The sequence below is a fragment of the Sciurus vulgaris genome (genome assembly GCF_902686455.1).
Source record: "Sciurus vulgaris genome assembly, chromosome: 3".
Taxonomy (NCBI): Eukaryota; Metazoa; Chordata; class Mammalia; order Rodentia; family Sciuridae; genus Sciurus; species Sciurus vulgaris.
The window spans coordinates 4411014-4431073 of NC_136463.1; the positions used below are offsets into that span (position 1 = coordinate 4411014).

General features: G+C 58.8%; 1 protein-coding gene across 7 annotated transcripts in view; it reads right to left on the reverse strand.

Moving 5' to 3' along the window:
• The window catches only part of SEPTIN9 (septin 9), a 144839-nt gene that overhangs the window by 88053 nt on the left and 36726 nt on the right, over positions 1-20060 (reverse strand). The gene's annotated exons all lie outside the window — the stretch shown is intronic.

Genomic DNA, 20060 nt, shown 5'->3' on the forward strand with positions numbered 1-20060 from the left:
GGGGTGGGCTCTACCGAAGGCGCTGGCCCAGGGATGGAGGACCCTGTCAGAAGAGCCAGGGACATGTTCCAACTCCACGTCCCCTGCACAGTAAGGGCTTCCTGGGCAGGGAGAGCAGACCTGGGCCTTCTCCCAGTAGAGAGTAATTATAATACCTGAAGAAAGGAGTAGGAAACGGGGGAGAGGACAGCGAGGGGCTCCCTCTCCTGCTGGGCCCTACTGCTGCCCACTGGGCCTTCCTCGGGTCAGTAGTCTCCACTTCTCCCACCACCGGGCAAACATGATTAAACCTCACTACACGCTGTGGGAAAATGAGGAGTGAGATGCCAGACAGAAGCAGCAGGAGCTAGTCCGCTGGAAGGGCCTTGGGGTCCACGAGGCAGATGCGTGTTTCTCTCACTGCCCGTCCGTCAGCCCCTGCCACCATTACCTTAGGCCCAGGGCCTCTGCCCAGGCAGCATGAGAGCCCGGCCAGAAAAACACCCCCTCCAGAGTGGGTGGCGACTCCCCAAAGTCGTCCCCACATGGGGGCAAATGAGTGCCTGAGCCCATCTGAATCTGGGGCTGGCCGCTGCCCAGGCCCCTCTCCTCCCCCCTTTATGAAAGATCCCAGCCCCTGAGGTGGGGCCTCCCTGGGCTCCTGGGGTCCCTTGAGGAAAGGGTACCAGGTTTGGTGGGCCTGTTGAATTCTAGAATCCAGTCCCTCCCTTTCATGCCTTAGATATTTTGAACTATTTTCCACCAAGCGAGTTTGTGGACATGGAACTGCAAAACCACAGTCAGTTCAGACAGCACAGCCTGGTCTGCTGGGAGCCCCGGGTCAGCAGTGGGACTGCCTCCCTCCACAGCACCCTGATGGCCCCCTGCCTACCACACCTGGGGCTTTAAGTCCTCCCAACAGCACAAGCCCTGGGGCAGATACGAGGCTCTGGGACAACAGCAGACCTGGGCCACAGCATTATTCGCCAGTGTTTTTATAGAAAGCACCTGTTGAGTGGAGACCCACCCATGTGATTGTTCTCCCCCAGAGCTGGCAAGGAGGCTACCAGATTAGCACGGGGTCAGCTCATTGTGCATTATCGGTCTCCATACAGCAGAGCCTAACACACTCGGCTGTGTTTCCTCGGGGAGCCCAGCCAGGGTGCAGGACTCACCAGAATGCTCCCTCAGGGGAATCCAGAGGACAATGGCAGGAGGGAGCCAGTTTCCAAGGCCTGTTCTGACCTGGCTCAAGAGCCCAGGCGCCCCACCCCTGCCACCATCCCCCTTCACTTTAACCTCAGTCCTTGTTACCAGGCTAAAAACCTCCCAGACTGCCCAGCTCCCTCAGGAAAGTCAAGTTGGGTTTGGCCACACTCCCAACAGGAAGTTCACCCTTGTGTCTAACCCACTGCTCTAATTGTACATCATTATTTCCTCCTTTTTTGCTGTCCTCAGAGGAGATGGGAAACCGTTGGGTACCTCCCTTCACATCATAATTACCTCTCCAAACTCCAGGCCACTCCTCGGCCTCTCTCAGCTTAAACTGCCCTCCGCTGGCCCAGTAGACACTGCCCAGCTGTCCTTTGATCACTCTGGGCTGCTCCCATCTGGGGCTCCAGGGCTTTCACAAGGCCAGATGGCCAGTGTGGTAAGGGCCTCCTGAACCCTCTCCTGGGGCCTCGGGCTGGACAAATGGGCCTTCTGCGATGGTGAACCCAGTCAAGCTCACCGGGAGGCAGGGCCAGCTACAGGTCTGGCCAAAGGGAGGGTGTGCTCAGAGGGACCCCGACGTCCCCAACTTGCAGGTGCACCCAGACCTACAGTGGGTTAAATTCTGGTCCCCAAAAGATTGTCCGAGAGCCTGGGACTGTGACCTGACTTGGAGAAACTGCAGAGAAGTTAGGTGGGTCTTCAGAGGCTCTCCCGGGGCTAGAGCAAGCCCCCATCCTCAAGGGGAGTCCTCGCAAGGGGCGGAAAGGCACAGACCCCACAGACGGCCGTGCCAGGAACAGAGAATAATGCGGCCAGGGGTGACCTGGGGCCAGCAGAAGAGGAAGAGCAGGAAGCATCCTCCCTAGAGCCTGCAAGGGAGCGAGGCGTGTGACACTGTGATGTCAGCCCTGGGCCTCCAGAAAGGTGAGCGCCCACCCTCCTGCTGCAGGCGAGAGCGAGAGCGTGCGGCCGGTTTCCCAGGGGTCACCAGTATGGACCTAAGGCCCCATCTGCATCTTCTCGGCGCCCATCACCTGTCATGGGTGGCTGATGCGGTCTGTCCTAGGGCAGGGGGTCCAGGTGGCGAGTTTTAATGGAAAAGCTGAAAGCCAGCCCAGGTGAGGGGTGGGGAGCGGCTCAGCCTTTCTGGAAGTGGGAAGGAGGGGGCCCAAGCGGAGCCCCACCCCAGTTGAGAGGGCCCTTCAGCCCGGTGGCACAACCACTGTGGGAAAGAGGACGGAGGATGCTGGGCGGAAACAGCCATCTGGCGAGCACTTCGGTATCCGTGACCCCTGTGCGCCAGGTACGCCCCTCGTGGGAAGCTGAGCTGGCCAGGAAGCAGCTCAGCAGTGGGGCCGGGAACAGCGAGTTCAGTGGCACGCCGCCCAGCTTCTGCGCCTGCGGACAGGACGCCCGGACCGAGTCTGTCGCCCCACACGCTGGGGCTTCCCTAGTTCAGGGCCCACACGGGCTCCCTCCTGCTGCACTGCACACAGGAGGACCTCACTGAGCCCCAGAGCTGCTGGCCCCAGGCCCCACCTCAGTAGAGACGCCACGGTTCACCTGGCTGCTCAAGCCCGAAGTCCGCCCTCTTCCGCACCCTCTTTCCCTCACCCGAGGTCCGGACTGCAGGCAGCTTCCTCCTCCAGGAAGCTCCGCAGCCAACGCAGGCTAAGGTGGCACCACCAGCAGCCGGTCCAATAAATCACGCAGCACCTGACACACTGCTCTGGGGTGCAGCTCCCCGACCTGGGACAACTAAGTCCCCAAGGGGACGTCATGAACAGTGAGTGGGAAGAGCACACTGCAGCCACCAAACTCAAGGGCACTGCAGTAGGGCTGGGCGCAGCCCCGCAGCAGAGCCTCACGTGGGCACAGCCTGGGCTCCATCCCCAGCCCCCGCCATAGGTAAATAGAGGGAAAAAACCCAGGATGGGTGAGCTTCGTGTATTTTGCACCTTAGTTTTAAATACAATTTAAGTGATTTAATTTATAAGGATAACATCGTTTAATTTCATAACATCTTTTTAATTAATGCGTTTTCATTGATATATGTGATTATATACACATATATAAAAAACAGGAAATTTCCCACTGAGCATTTTAGCTGTGTCTCAGCACACAGCCCAGTGACGACCAGCACATTCACATCCTTGAACGGCCACCACCACTGTCTAGCTCCAGAATTTTTTCCATCTTCCCAAAGTGGGACTCTGCACCCAATTAATAACGCCCCATTCTCCCTGCCCCCATTCCCTGGCAAGTACCATCCCCTTCCTGTCTCCAAACATGATGACTCCAGCAGCCCTTGGAGTCGAATCATACAATGCCCGTCCTTTGTGACTGGCCTGCTTTGCTGGGCACAGTGTGTCAAGGTTCATGGTTCATTCATGTCACAGAACATGGCAGGATTTCCTTCTTGAAGGCTGAATAATATTCCACTGTATGGACATACCACATTTTGTCTATCCATGGATCCTTCAATGGACATTTGAGTTGCCCCCAGCTTCTGGCTGCTTTGGGTAAAGCTGCAGTGAATGCTTTGTCTGTTTGGACCCCTGCTTTTCATTCCCAGAAGTATAATTGCTGGATCATATGGTCATTCTACATACTTTAATTTCAAACAATGATTTATATGTAGTTTATTTTAATCTATTTATTTTTTCATATATGATGACTATGTTATGGTTTTATATTACCTAAGTTCTATGTAACTTAATTTTTAATAACAGCCACTTTGCCAAATTCTTCAAGGTTCACCCACCTGCTCTGCTCACTGGCCCTCCCTGCCTTGCTCCTGCCTGCACCCTGTTCCACACGAGCCCTTGCAGTGAAGCTGTAGGGTTAGATCAGACAACACCCACTCCCTCTGCACACTTCTAGTGCAGCGCCTTCCCCTTCCTCCGCTGTTTCCCAGCCTAGTGCCCTCAGGCAGCCCAGGCCTCCTTCCTGTTCTTTGCACTGCCTCCTGCCCCAGGACAATTGCACAAGCCCTTCCCTGGGCCTGAATGGCTTCCCCACCGTCTCCCCTGCGCTGTCTATCGTTTCAGTCCTAAATACTAGAGCAACCATCCCAGGGTCCCCCTGGGACACAGCTGCTTCCTTGCCTCTAGGCAAGTAACAGGGACAACCCTAGTTCCCATTCAATCCCACAGAATGACAGAGTACAGTTTCCTTTGCTGGACAGCAGGATCACGGGGACTTCTGAGGGGCACTCAGCCCAAAGGGGGACAGCAGGTGTTCAGAATTCACATGGACTCTTGGCACTCATGCCAGCCACCATGCCAACCAGCTCCCGCCTGGCACCTGGGGGTCACAGGCTTCTGCACCTGGACAGGCCTCCGGGCCCCGCCTCCCTCAACATCTCCCATGCCTGGAGAGCCAGCCACACTCAGACCATTAACCTCCTGCAGGCTGGCGGTGGAGACGGCGGACACCTACCCGGGGTGTAGGCTACAGAGCCATGGCACCCTAGAGGCAACCACAAGGTTCCACTTCAAAAGAGCACGTGACGGATCCACTCCCAGACTTCTCAGCAAGAACCCAGCCGGCCTTGTGCAGAAGGCGTGGGGCGAACCCTGCCCACCGTGCCTGGGCTCTTATCTCCCGGGCAGGGGCTTTCTATCCCAAGGGTCTTGGTCTCCAGGCCTGGAGTCCTGGACGAGGCTTCTGGCCTTGGAACCGGCAGGCACTCTGCTCCCAGCTCCAGGCTCCTCGCGCCCAGCCGGGGCTCAGCGGGCTTGGAGTTCCCGGCGCTGCTGGCTCCGAGGACGGGGCCTGGACACAGTGCTACCTGGTCCTCCCACTCTCAGTTTCAGTTCCCCTGATGTTAGACCTGCCAGGAAGGGGGAGCCCAGGCAGGGCTGCTCACCCAGAGGCGGGAGGCCTCGGGGGAATCACGACCCTCGACGAGGGTCCCTCACCAGCCGAACTCTGGCCCGCGGCTCCTGAGCATCACCTACGTATCCTCACGCCCAGGGAGCTCCGGCCGCTGAAGCCCGCCGTCTGCCATGCCAGCTCTGGCCTCGGTTATGACCCACGCTCAACAGGGAGGAGGGACACTTCTCTGTGTGGCCAGTGGTTCTTCCTGACCATTCTGTCTTGACACAGTCCCTTGACCCCTGCTATGACCCCAGTCCCCAAGACATGGCTTTGGAGTGGCCTGAAGTCCGCACATCCTAGCAACCATCTGAAGTCGGGTGCAGAGATGGGCAGGGGACACTCAGTTCCCTCTCCAGGGGGTGTAGACACAGCCCCTGATCCTCTTGGGCTCCTTGGGGGGCTGAGAGGAGTGGCCAGCCTGACCCAGCCTACAGGCAGTGCGTGGTCGAGGTGCAGGGCTTGCCCCTCGGGTGTGCCAGCCTGCGGCCCTCAGCTCAGGCTTCCCGGACACTTGGCCACATGCCCGCCCAGAGGGACAGGCCGTTCCCAGGGCCCGCAGTGTCCTGGCCTCCCCGCCATTTTTCTCGAGCAGGCACCCAGCTCTGTGGGGTCTGGGGCTGGAGGCAGCTTGCCACTGCCACAGTGTGGGGACGAGGACTGAGTCACCAGCCTGCCCTCGTCCACGTCAGCAGGAGCAACGGGATCCAAGCTGAGAAGAAAGCATTTATTTTTAAAATCGCCACAGTGACCCAGGAACGTCATCCCCAGGGAGCTGTCCGCCCTGCCCGCCGCCTGCAGCCTTGGCGCCAAGAACACCCCTGCCACCTGACTGCCAAGACCCGGCAAGTGGCGGGTGAGAGGGCAGAGGGGCGGCGGGGAGCAGAAACCTTCCGAGAAGGGTCTGCCAGGCTTGTCTGCGTTCACAGCCCTGTGGCATTGCCTGCACAACCTGTCTGTCCCCTGAGAGCTCTCCCCCTGCTCTTGAATTCCTCCTGTGACGGGGAGCTCACGACCCATCAAGGTCACTCACTCTTTCTTTGGCCAGTTTGGACTCTTTAAAACACACGGAGGCTGGGGGTGTGGCTCAGGGGTGAGCGCGGGCCTAGCACACCGTCCTGGGTTCCACCCCAGCAACACAAAAATAAACAAACAAAGACTAAAAATGGAAAAGAGATAACGAGAGCGAGATGGGGGAGGGGAGAGAGCAGCGGGAGGCAAGGAAGAAAACAGGGGGGTCAGCCTGGCTGGAGCTCTGGTCATGGAGGTGTGTGTCCACTTCAGCTGCTTCTGGAACAGCAGGTGGGAGGATGTGGGGCTTGGGTCCCGGGCAGCTCGTTATGGGGACCTGGAATTTGGAGCATCAGTTCCTTGGTCTGGAGAAAGAGGCTGGGGAGGGGCTGGGATGTGGTCTCCTCTACGTCCCTGGCAGGGACAGGGAGCGTGGCCCTGAGGACCTGCGAGGGAAAGTGGGGCAGCTCCGGGGCCTGGCGGAGGAGAGCCGCTTCTGCGGTGGTCTCTGAGCGCATGGCCCGGGCCTGCAAAGCTGAAGACCTCCAGAAGCGCAGGGCGGACAGGTGAGCCTCACAGGCACACCTGGGCTCTGCTCGCACCTCAGCTGGTGTCGTGGTGTGGGAGTGAGGTGTCCCCCAAGGACCCTGTTCATGCAGTACTTCTCGGAGGAGGAGTACTGGACTGTGAAGGCTGATCAGTCCACCCAGGTCTGAATGGACTACCGGGTGGTCACTGTGGGCAGGTGGGCATGGCTGGAGGAGGGGGTCACTGGGAGGGTGCGCCTGCCATGCAGCCCCTTCCCCTCTCTCTCTCTGCTCCCCGGCTGCCCTGAGTGGAGCAGCTTCCCTCTGTCCACCGTCCGCCATGACGTTCTGCCTCACCTCAGTCACAGAGTCGGCCCACCAAGGACCCGATCTCCGGAACCAAGAGCCAGAATACACTTCCCTCCTCTAAGCTGTTCTTCTCAGGTATTTTGGTCACTAAAGTAACATAGCCAGTGACCCCAGTACCCCTGAGTGCTCTGGAACATTCCCCAGAGGCCAGACCTGGGGTCTGAAGGAGAGGGAGATGCTGGCCACTTCTGCCCACGCCTGTGCCACGTCTGTGCCAGGTTCTCAGTGGAAGCCACAGGTATTTAGGGGGTAGCACTGTGAGCCGGCAGGTCCCCAGCCCCGGCCCTTCCTCTCCTCCTGGCTTCCACCATCTCTGGCTGGGCGTTGACACCTCTGCAGGGGCACAGAGAAGAAAGAGCAGGAAGTAGCACTCAGCTCTGGGGGCAGGCCGCTCACTCAAAAAGAGAAGGGAGTGACATCAACAGAAGGGGCCCTGCGTGGCTGGAGATTTCTCTCCATTCCTGTCCACCATGAATTGAGAGGAGGCTTTACGTGGGTCACCACTGACCCCCCCAAAAAAACACCCAGTGCTCTGAAGCTCGGCGCCCTCACGCACAAGTGCATCCCCAGCTGCTTGGGAGGCTGAGGGAGGAGGATCACAAGTTCAAGGCCAGCCTCAGCAACTTTGCAAAACCCTGTCTCAAAGTACAAAGGGCTGGAGATGTGGCTCAGTGATAAAGTGTCCCTAGATTCAGCCCCTAGTACCAGAAAAAAAAAAGTGCCCCTGCTCACAGTGACCCCGTGGAAGAGGGTGGCAGCCAGGCCACTCTACCTGAGAGGCAGCCTCAGGGCTGGCCCCACGCCTTGGGAACAGAATGCTCCTTGCAGAGGGAGGCCAGGCCCCTCCGACCAATCTGGATAATGAAATCTTTCCCAGTTCCAAGTGTGCTGTGCAGCAGCCAGATCCACCTAAATGAACCATTTGTCCCTGAGCGGGGTGACCGGGCACAATGCTTTGCTCGGCCTCTTGCCTGCCTGTTTCTCCCCAGAGCATGAGTCACTGGCCCAGATGACTCTGCCCAGACCAGGGCCCCTGCCAGGGGCTTGCCAGCTCCAGCCAGGCCACACGCAGGAGAGAGATGAGCAAAAGTCCCCGACCAGAGACCCAGGGCCTGCATGGGGGCCTTGCGGCACTGCCCCTGGGGGGCCCGAAGCACAGGGAGGCCCTCTCTGGCTGCTCCCGGGTTCCTGAGGACCTAGGCAGCGCTGCCCCTGCCCATTTGGGAACCGACAATCTTACGGAGACTCAGCGAACAGGAGCAGAGTGACCTCACATGGAAACAGGCCAGGAAGGACATGAGCGAGACAGGCCCAAGGCCACTGGGGGTCAGTCAACGCCCTCCAGCCTGGCGTAGCCAAGCCTGGGACCACACCACGTCAGAGACAGGCTCTGGGTTTTTGTTTTTGTTTTTTAATAAAGAATAAACACTTGGCTTCCTCTCCACTGAGCCCCAGGCTCCAGCAGGGAGCCTGGGGAGGCCCGCCGTGTCCCCCACTAGGGTGGAGACTCCCCGCCGCTGGTGGAAGGCCCTTTCTAAAGTGCAGAGGGACCTGTGTCCTCACCTGCTGGGCTCAAAGGAGGTGACACTCCTTCCCTGGGCTTCTCCGTGCCCTTCAGTCCTGCCCAGCCGCTCGCGGGACCCCGTAAGCCAGGTAGCACGCCTCCGCGCCTGCCCCATCCCGTTCCCTCCCTGCCTTCCTGACCCGCCTCGTTATGCTTGCAAGCCTCACTATGATGCTGCGTCTTCCAGGAAGCCTTCCGGGGCCCTGCGGGGAGGCCTTCTCCTCCAAGGCCTGCTCGAGCCCCCAGGCCCTGGGCAGCCTATCTCAGACTCCGCCACCTGCATGGCATCCAGGGAAACAAACGACAGAACGTGATGAAGGAAGTTGAATGAAGAGCCCTTTAAAAAGCCAGAGGAGCAGGTCCAGAATGAGAGCAGGTGTGTCCACTGCCCCGTCCTCATCCGCCCGGGGCCTTCCTCTGAAGGAAGGGGACAGGTGGCTGGGGCTGGGAGGAGGGTTTGTGGAGAGAGTCCAGTGGCCCTGTCTCTTGCTGCAGGGCACCTAGAGGGGCCGGGAGCAGAGGAGGTGGGAAGCAATGAGCAGCGCCCGCCCTGCCTGGCAGCCCTGCAAGGCGGCTGGCGGACTCCACACAGCTGTTCCCCAGCAGGGAGAAATTTCTCACCTTCAAGAACAGGGTGGGGACATTCCCAGACAGGGCCACGTCGACGCTGCTCCCGGAACCACAGTGACAGCCTTGGAGGCTGGTCTCATCCACAGCCCTGGCCTGGAGCTGCTCCCTCTGCTTGGCTCCTTGATGGAGGGCAGCAGCCCCGCCATGGGCTGAGGCCACCCTCAACCTGGAGCCCAGAACCGTGTGCAGATCCCAGCGCGTCCCTGTCACGCGGCTCGCTTTTCCAGGCGGCCACTGTGGACGCTCAGGGCCAGGAATCGCCAGACGTCAGCACATCTTGGCAGGACCCTGGCGCAGCCCCGAACACTGGGGACGAGGGAAGCAACAGGGTCTTGGTGGCGCCCGGGTGCTCTGGGCCAGCAGGGCGTGCGGGGCCCTGGGAGGGAGAGGTTTGTCATCCCAGCTGTGAACACGCTAGAACGTCATCCAGGGAAAGCCCAGTTTCGTCCACGTGGCCTGAAACCTCAAAGCAAACGTCCCCTGGTTCAGAACCACGTCACCTTCCTGAGGCCCATGCTCGCCTCCGTCCTGCCAGCTTGCCAGCAGCCACCTGGACCCAGCTCGGCACTGACGGTGGTGAACCCCGCCAGCTCCCTGGACCAACCCGTTCACCCCACAGCTGTCCTCTGAGCAGGAGGGACCAACCTTAGAGTGGAACCCAAGACAGGCAAGACCTGCCAAGGAGCCCAGGCTGTGCTCAAAGGGGGCCCCTCCTCCAGGGCTGGGGAGCCCAGGGCCGGGCACACTCCTGGCCGGGTCCTTTCAGGGAGCCACAGCCTGGAGAGCACCCCTTAAAGCAGAAAGGGACTCTCGGATCTTCCGGGCAGGTTTTCCTGAGGAAAGGGTGACGCCCAGCCGGTGACGGTGAGCACGGCAGCCTGACCCCACGAAGCAGGGGACCCTGGTGCCCAATGTCTGCCAATTCCCAAGAGGAGGGGCTCCGCGTGGCCGGTTTCAGCAGGGCCACGCTGAGCGGGGGCAGAGGTGTGGCACTGCCGGCTAAGGACTCGGCCGCCACACTTGTTCCTCCTGGGGAGGGGACATGTTGGGGTCGCTGTGATGGGGGCCGCGCTTCTGAGGCCCTCAGGATTGGCGGGCGATGTCTGCACCAGCCTCGGGGTGGCCATCCCTAACCTGAAGCAGTTCTTGTGGCCCCTTGAGATGGGTGCCAACGTCACCTCCTTGGGGACCTCTTCCACACTCCCACAGGACGTCTCGGCCCTGCAGGGAGGGAAGCTGTGGGTAGCACAGACGCCCCCACCCCATGTCTGATCCCCTTTCTGTTTTTTCCAGGACAGCCAAACCCCCACAGCCTCACACATGCTAGGCACGCACTCGACGCACTCAGTGACCCTGAGTTACATCCCCAGCCACTTTTATTTTTCACTTTGAGACAGGGTCTTGGTAAGTTTTTGAGGCTGGCCCTGAATTTGCAATCCTGCCTCAGCCTCCCGGGATTACAGTGTGCCGCGGTACCCGACCTCCCTCTGGAGTCTGGAAGCTTTAGTCGTGCTGCCTAGCAGAACGTGGTCTCAGGCTCCCTGCTTCAAGGAAGGGCCGTGCAGCCAGGTTCTGGCAACGGGAGGGAGCTGAAGCGTTTAACTTTCAAGTCATGCTCTTCAACAGAAGGGATGTGCTTGCTCCTTCCCTTTCTCTTTCTTCCCTTCTCCCTGGCTGAAATATAGTCGTGAGAGCAGGAGCTGCAGCAACCCTCTTAGCTCACAAGGCAGAAGCTGCATGTGAACAGGCACCCGAGGAACATTTAAATGGGTCCTGGCAACCCTGGGTCACCCTGGCTGCTACACTTGGACTAGGACATGGAAGAATGTCTGTGTTGACTGAATGCTGTTGTTTTAGCTTTTGTTACGCAGCCAGAGGTGTCCTGACTAATCCAGAGTGTGCCCATCACCCTGCCAGGCCACAAGTCAGCAGAGGGCAGAGCAGGGTCTTGAGCACCCACAGAGTCTGACTCAGAAATGCAGTTAAAGCCAAAGGAACCATCTCGTTCAGCCAAGGTTGGTTTGGGTATCTGAAACTGGAAAATAATGGTCTAAGTTTAAAAGAGAACAAGCTCCTCTTAGGGGCCCAGGCAGGCAGGGACCCATCAGAGATCACAGGTCTCAAGAGGAGACCAGCATGGCCAGATGTACACTGGATAGAGAGGAACCTGGCACGTCAGGAATAAAGTGCCCTTCGCAGTCTCAGGGGCTGAGGCCCGGCACCACCCAGACTTATGGGTGCCAACCCCAGGTGCCATTCACTGGGCTGTGGGACTTTGGCCAAGTCACTCCACCTCTCTGGGCTTCCACCAACTAGCCTGTATGCCAGGGATAGGAGCGCGGCCAAGGGGATTCCCCACAAAGGTGGAGAGCAACTGGCTCCCCCAGGAGCTGGGCACGTGGTGGCTCCCGGGCTACGCCTGAGCTTGCACTCAACCCAGGCTGTGAGGACTGGACACAGAGGCAAAGTGACATGCTGAGAGCTGCCCAGCTGCCAGGGATGGAGGCAGGACTGGAATCGGGGCCCCATTCCTGCAGCATGTGGCTGCCCAGGAGTCGTCCTAAGGACACGGGGTGTAGGTAGCCGGTGACAGATGGCAACGAGATTGAAATGCCTGACGGTGGCCCAGAAGTGACCGGGTGACGGAGCTCACCTTGAAATACATTGAGAAATAAAGACAAGATGCATTCACGGCTGCACAGAGGACAGACACCAGAACCGAGAGGACGTGCTGCAGGGTGGGTGGCATTAATGGCGGATCCAAGTGTCGGGTGTACACACCGCCAGCTCTCCTGCCTGTTCATAAGCTGTCACAACAGCAGGTGCAGAGGAGAGAGGCACCAGAGCCAGGGGTTGCTGGACCCCAGGACAGCCGAGTGGCAGCCCTGCCAGGGAGAGTCCCCCTTACCTTCCTCTTAGGTTGCAAGGACACCCTGCAGCACGCATGTGTCTCGAGGACAGAGACACCTGCTGCCCATCCTCTCCCCACCTGGACCTGGAGGACTCTACAGGTGGCAGGAGCCAGCTCTCCATCTGCCCTCCTCACACAGATGCCCAGTGCACATCAGCCCCTTCCCTGATGCCTCAGGCACCTGCCTTCCCAGAGAGTCCCCAGCAGCCTGGCCTGGCCCCCAGCTGGCCTTTCTGGACATCTGGCCAACAGCCTCTTTAGCTATGCTCCAGTGACCTTGCAGATGTCCAAGTCATAAGTGAGGCCACAGGCTCGTGTCCCCGCAGCTTCCTCCTCCACCGCGCCTTCCCCAGCCCCACCAACATCCCGACAACCGTCAGAACAGGTAAGTGGCCTGGGACCCCTGCCCGCGGTCGTCCCGGAGGCCCTGCGGGCCCTGGCCTGCTGGAGCCCCCTGGGGAGAACGCCCACCCTCTCTGGGCCAGAGTCCCCACTTAGAGAACCAGCAGGGGCAAGGGTGATGGGGAGGCCCTGGGGGGATGAGGAGAAAGGAGGGAGGGTCAGGAGCGGGAGGAGGGAAAACAGGAAGGGACGAAGACGGAGAGGTAAAGTAAGCACAAGAGGAAAGCAGGACGAGCGGCCCCTCCTTGCTTCTCCCACACACCTGATCAGCTACTGCCCACCGGTCTCCAAGAAGCAGCAGGGGTCAGAGAGGGCAGGGCGGCCCCAGACGCCCCCGGGAGGGAGTGGAGTTGCCATTCTCTGACCCCCACAGCTGTGATCGAGCCACCGGATGAACCAAAAGGGTTCCACAGCACCAGGAGCTGCACCCCAAGTCCCCGCAGGGTCTCTGAGGCAGAGAGAGGTGGGGAGAGGGGACTGGAGGTCATGCCAGGTGCAGGCACCTTGTGCAGCTGGGGAGGAATTTCAAGGCTCCAGGCAGGCAGCAAGGTGTGTCTGGGGATCAGAGCAGTTGACGAGGCCAAGACACCACTCAGCTTCCCCAAATGTGACCTGCTAGGAAGCTGGGCCTGGCACCAGGAGGGGGGTCCCTGGCCCCACACGTATGTCAGGTTTAGGAGCGCAGAGCCAGGAGGAAGCCACGCCGTGTTACTAGATGTTCAACAGGCTGAAGACGGAAAGCCAGAGCCCCGAGCCAGGAGGAAGAGCCCAGAGAGTTTCTAGGGCCTCCTGGGAAGTTCAACTTCAGTCCCTCACCCTGGATGGCAGCCCCTGTACGCGGGTCTCCACCCGCCAGGAGGGGGAGCGCAGGACACACGTGTGACCCAGATACCCAGTCTTCGCACACAGCCGCCACACAGATGGACACACAGCAGCCGGGCATGGGCAAGTGTTGGCCCAGCAACCCCAGGGGATTGAGGCTTTGCACAAGCCCTGCGCACACAGATCTTCGCACACATGTGGCTGGCAATCACCCGCACGGCACACCCGTGCTGGGGAGCCTGGCCCGTGGCCTGCCAGCAACAGGGTGCGGGTAATCCCCAGCTGCTCCCTGATGCCACATGGAGACATCAGAGAAGACAGAGAGGGTCACAGTTTTCAAGGTCACACGGCCAACAGGAGACACGGGAGGGATACAGGAGGGACACAGGTGAGTCAGCAGAAGCACGGGCCCTGGTCCTGCAGGTCCAGGGAGGATCACGCACCCACTCACTTGGCATTTTTATTGAGCAGCACAGACCAGAGCATAAGCTCATCCAAAAACACCTCAATCCTTCCCTGGGCTGCCAAAGGGGAAGAACTGGCTTCTGGAGGCGCACGGAGCTGGGCGGACACCACGGCCTGGCCAGCCCTGGGCCTGGTCGGGCAGGTGGGCTGCACAGAGGCCGGGATGGACCACCCCCGACAGGTGCCTGGCAAGCAGACCTCAGCCTCTGCGGCTCATGGACACACCCAGGCTCTGACTTGTCCGCGTGGACAGAGAGTGGCAGCGGAAGCCAGCAGGCGCCTCAGCTGCTTCTCCCACAGCCTCCCAGGGGGCGAAATCATCCGCTGCAGTGCGTCATGTCCCTGCCTGACAGCTGCTGGGAGCCCCATGCCCCAGCGAGCCCGCGGCCCCTGGCAACCACGGGATGGCAGCAGCAGGACTGGAGGGAACGGGCTTGAAACGCTGAGCGACTCCGCAGAGGGCCCTTCAGCTCCATCCAGCTAGAAGCGGGGCTGCAGGCCAGGCAGGAGCGTTTGGGAAAGCCGGTCCTTGGGAGCAGAGCCAGACCCAAGGATAAGGCTGCTAGAAACTTCTCTGATGCCTGTAGCTCCACCTCAGAGGGAAAACAGCAACCGCGGAGGGAGAGAGGCAGGTGTGTGTGTGTAAGGGAGGGAGAGCCCGCCCGGGGGGCCTTTCACCCCGCCAGGCCTCAGCCGCCTCGTCTATAAAACGGGCATGAAGCAACCAGCTTCGTAGGATCCTAATGACGTGTGAGCACATGATACGTGGAGTGCTGAGAACAGGCTCTGTCCCAGGACAAGAGCTGCGGGTGCCAGGCAGAGGGACAGGAGGCAACACCCTCCACAGCTGGGCCACCATGATGTGGCCTCAGGGCCCGTGGTGGCTGTGGCCAGCACCAGTGTTGTGACTCACTGGCACCGCAGCCTGGTGGGGTGTCCCAGCCTGGAGGGGTGTCCCACCTTCGACAACCTGGGTCCCGGTGCCGTGTGTACATTTGTACACTCACCAGCCGCACACGCGTGTTCTGACACGTTTGACTGTCCACACGCTTTCCCAGCACCTGTCTGTGCAGTGTGCAACTTCCACCTGGAGGCGCAGCCTGAGTGGGTTGGGCAAGGCTCTGTTTCCATAGGAACCAGGTGCTGCAGGCTTCTGGTCACCACTGGTTTCCAGAGAGAGTGGCGAGGGAGGGCGGTGGGCCTGTTCCCTCCCTGCCCCAGGACAGGGTCCTCAGAGGCCAGGATCCTTGGAAACTCAAGTTCTCATAAAACAACAGACCTGGCATTGGCAGGCGCCCGAGTCCTAGCTACGCACCCTGAACAGGTCCACAGGGCCCTGGCCGGGAACTTCCAGCATGGAGGACAGGCCATTTTGTGAAATACCCCACTCCACAGTCATAAAGGGAAAGACCTGAGAAAAACCCCTCTCTATGTACCGAGTCAAACCCACGTTCTGGAATCTTCCAGGGGCCTGGTACTGGTGTGGTATTCTGGAGGAACAGAGCCTCTTCCATGTGACAGTCCTCCTCTATTCAGCTACAACCTGAAGCTCCTCCTCTCCTTTCCAAGCCTCCCCTTTGAGCAGCCACCTGCCCCATCCGCGTCCAGAGTCCCTTCCCTGCAGGATTTCAAGCCTTCCTCCAATCCCACGGTCTCTCTGCTGGGCCCTTGCTGACCTTCCACATCCAACCCGAGGACTGAGCCCTGGGGCGCACCCTCTGCTGAGGGTTGATTGCATTTCCCCAAAGAATGAATTCCAGTGCTCACGCAGTCCTGCGACAGTGACCTTATCTGGGAAAGGGTGAAATCCAGTTAAAATGAGGACACACTGGACCCCTAAGCCCGGGACTGGCGCATTATAAGAGAAAGGCGCGGGTGGCTTGGTCACAGACACAGAGGCAACAGAGGAACAGCCTCGTAAAGAGGGGGCAGACCCTGGAGTGACATTGCCACAAGCCAAGGGACGCTGAGGAGTCCCAGTCACCCCCAGAGGCTGGGAGGGAGGCCTCCACAGGAGCTGGCCCTGCGGACACCTTGATTTCAGACTTCCAGCCTCCAGATCAGGCGCGACGTTGGAGGCTGCTTGTTTGTGGTGCTCTGCTGGGCAGCCCCAGGACACAGCCTCAGCCTTAGCAGGGGCCCCGCCCCATGGCTGCAAGGCCTGCCTCCCTCATTTTGTCTCATGGTTAAGGTCGCGGGCTGTTCGCCCCAGCTCTGGTCAGCCAGCTCAGGCCGATTTCCCACGTCCACACAGAAGCAGCACCTGCAGGCGGGGCTCACCCCCGGCCTCTCCTGCTCACTCTGCAGCTCAGTCCCCTCTGCACCTCCTCAGACTCGGGGGTCTGGGTGCAGGCGCAGGACCAGCGTTACACCTGTCGGGCTCCCCAGGACACTTCACCAGCCCCTGTGCTGGCCAGCCAGTGGCTGCTGGTCTGGAGCTGACCAAGGCTCCATGGGACCTCCCCCTCTGACCTTGGCCCTGGACTCCAGGGGCAGGGCCTCTGTGAGGTCAGCCTTCCCCATGACCACAGCTCATGGGAAACCTGGAGAGTGGAGGCTCCTGACCTTGGTGGACCCCAGGGTCACAGATGTTGTCTCCAGGTCCTCAGAGCCGAGGACGACAAGAGCCACCGGATTAGGGTCCATCCTCCACTGCCAACTCGTGAGGCAGAATCTGCTCATTTGAAAGTAAATGCCCTGCCCTCCGCCATTTCTGCTGCCATGAATGAACAGCAACAAAAACACCATCTGTGCCAAAGGTGGGGCCTTCGGTTCCCAGAGCCAGTTTCCTGCCAGGCCGAGGTGCAATCCACAGGAGCGCTGGCCCCACGGAGTGAGTGTGCCCCACACGCAGCCTGGGGAGGGCGGAGAGGCGCTCTGAAACTCTGGAGGCCGGGAAGACAGCAAGATGGAAATTAGAGCTGCACACTCGCCCATACTCACACGCACACTCACTCACACACGCTCACACGCCCTTCCTTTCCTTTCACCCCGCAGGATCCCCAGGCTGCACCGACCCGGACTGGACTTGGCACCTCTGCAGCTGCTCCAGCTCCCCAGCCCACCATTTCCTCCTTTTTGCTCCTTTAACCTGCTGCTGCCTGCTCTGACTCCAACCCTTGCGCTCGGGTGTGAATCGTTTCCTCTGCACATACGTGTGGGGGGAAGGACACAGGCAGGCCCTCTTCCGGACCTGGAGCTCTGGCCAGCGAAGAGCTTGCTCCTGGAGAACGTGCACAGGGGCCCGTGCTGCTGCAACGATACGGCTCGCCGCTGCACACAGACTGGGCACCGTGAAGGAAGACCCGGCAAACGCCAGCCTGTCTGGTGTGGGGAGCCCCCAGCTGGAAGGCCCTCCCCTCTGTCCTTGGGAAGCACAGGGCAGGGTCAAGGAGGGATTTTTCCTTTGCGGGCCCTTCTTTGCACATCTCTGGAGCTGATCCCAGGGTCCTGGGCTGCAGAGGAAGGAGTAACAGCCCCTTGTTCCCCCAGGCCTGCCCCTCCAGTGGGGAGAGGCCCACCTTGTCTGCAGCGTCATGCTCGTGGATGCTTGCTGCTGGGCAGCACGAGGAGAGAAGGGAGGCTGGGCCCTGGGCCTCTACAGCAGTGAGAAGCCCCAGCTCCTGCGGGCAGAGTCCAGGGGTGCTGGGGACATGGCTTCCCAGATGCTGAGCTGCTCGGCCAGCCAAGAATCCCCTGGGGAAGTGGCAGTAGAGTGGCAGGGAGGCAAGTGACAGCGGGGCTGGAGTGCAGGCAGCCAGCACCCACAGCGGCCACGTGAAGCCCACCGTGCCAGCTGGTCTCTGAGGCTGGGCCAAAGGGCCCAGCCCAGGCCTGGTGCTGATGCCAGCTCCACACAGCACCCAGGTATCCACCAGGCCCTGACCTCAACCTCCCCTTCCCGAGGAGCAGCGGAAAAACAGAAGAGGGAGGACCTGAGTGGACGGCAGGGCTGACAGCGCTGGCACTTCTCCAAACCCCGATTAGCACAGATGTGGACCAGCGGTGTCATCCCAGGTGCCATGGAAACCCCTGGACTAGCACACTTGAGTGGCGGCCCTGGGTCCCCTCGGGGCCTGCAGGAGCTCTGTCCCTTGCACACCTGAACAGATAGACTCTTACCCCACTCCTCCTCCCCCGTGGACTGCATTCCCTGCAAGAAAGAAGAAACTGGCAGCGAGCCGCTAGGCTCTGCTGTGGCACAGGGGCACCGCCTGCCACTGAGCCACTTCTGGGCTGCAGGGGGCTGCAGCTTGCACAGACCCCACCTGCCAGCAGAGGCAGAGAAGCCCGACTTCACCAGGGTAGAGCCTGTCCCCCACCCAGCCATCTGGGGCCACTGTCCTGGTTTACCTTGACCACAGGCACTAGGGCACCCAGACTAGCCATTTGACTGTTCTAGACTCTAGAATGAAGACTAAGCCCGTGAAGTTGAACACCGTCCTGGAAGCTCCCAGCCGGAAGTCGCTGCTGACCAACAGCTGTGGGCAGAGGCCTGGACAGGCCAAGCGCCTGCCGGGGGAGAAGCAGCTGCCTCCTGGCTCTTCTCCTGCAGGAAACATGGTAGCTCTGCACAAAATATGTATAGGACCACAAATCTGAAGGATCATCTTTTAACTTTAATTTCTTTTAAAAGAATGGAACTGTTTAAAGCAAAAGTTGCATTATTGTGTTATCTATTTAAAAATGTATATAGAAAAAAGAAAAATTCAGAAAGACTATTAGGAAACAAAAATAAATAAAATAACATGTACATAGTGTGATAAAGATATAAAACTGTCACATAAAGAATGGGAAGTAGCCAATGCACCCGCAGAGTGCCATGGCTGTACTTATTCTTTTTTTCATGAAGGAACACAAGGTTAATTCCAAGTAGATTTTTAAAAAAATGTTTAGTTGTCAATGGACCTTTATTTTTATTTATATGTGGTGCCAAGGATCGAACCCAGTGCCCCACACATGCCAGGCAAGTGCTCTGCCATTGAGCCTCATCGCCAGCCCTCTAAGTAGACTTTGAAAAGTTGAGAATATAGAGTCCAATACATAAACAACTTCTAACATACTAATACAAAGAGGTAGATGTAAACAGCCAGAACACAAATTAAAGCAGAATCCTAAAAAATACTTAATTAACCTAAAAGAAAGCAAAACCAAACGAAACAAAGAAAAATCAAAGAGCAAGGTGGCAGATATAAGCCCAGTCATGCCCGTGACCATATTAAATCTAAACTGCCTGAAAACGCCAATTCAAAGGCAGAGGTTGTGAGAAAAGATAAAAATGGCAAGACTCAACCTGATACTGATGACAAAAGATGCATCTTGAGCCAGAACACAGGTTGAGATTTTCTGTTTGGAAAAAGATACACACTGCAATCGGCAAACACAAGACAGCAGAGGCCATCCATAAAGCCAGCTCCAGGCTGAGCTGGTCGCCAGGAACAGGAGTACGTTTCCCTGTGATAAAAGGGTCAACCTGTCAAGAAGACATAAAATTCACAAATGTGTATGCACCGGAGCAAAAGGGTTTCAAAATGCACAAAGCAAAACCTGGAGGACTGACGGGATGAACAAGCAATTCCACGACCCCAGCTGGAGGCTGGGACGCTGGCTCAGTCCCTCTGAGCTGCTGTAACAAAACATGGTAGCCCGCGTAATGCATGGACAGTGGCCCAGAGTCAAAGCACCAGCAGGCTCAGCGTCTGGCGAAGGCTGTCTCCCCAGATCAAAGTCCCTGACGCTGCCTTGCGGGACAGAGGGACCAACTCCCTCCAGCCACCTTCACGAGGACACTGGTTCTATTCAGGAGGGCTCCACCCTCCTGACCTCATCAGTTCCCAGATGCTCTGCTTCCCAGCACCACTGCACTGGATATTATGTTTCAACTTAATACATTGTAGCGAGGTAACATTCAGAAGGTAGCAATCACCACTCCGCGCTGCAGAAAACCTGAAGACCACCTTGGCCTAGTCGGCAATCCTTTTTTTTTTTTGGTACTGGGGATTGACCACGGGGGCACTGTACCCTGAGCTGCATCCCCCACCCCTTTTATTTTTTATTTTGAAACACGGTCTTGCTAAGCCACTGAGGTTAGCCTCAAACTTGCAATCCTCCTGCCTCAGCCTCCCACGCCGCTGGGATTATAGGTATGCACCACCACATCTGGCTTAATCAGCAAATACAAAGTGCTGTCCCCAACAAGTGTAAAATACATGCTCCTTCTAAGTGAAAACGGCACATTTACCAGGACACACTCTGTACTGGGCCGTGAGTCTCAAACGTGAAAAGA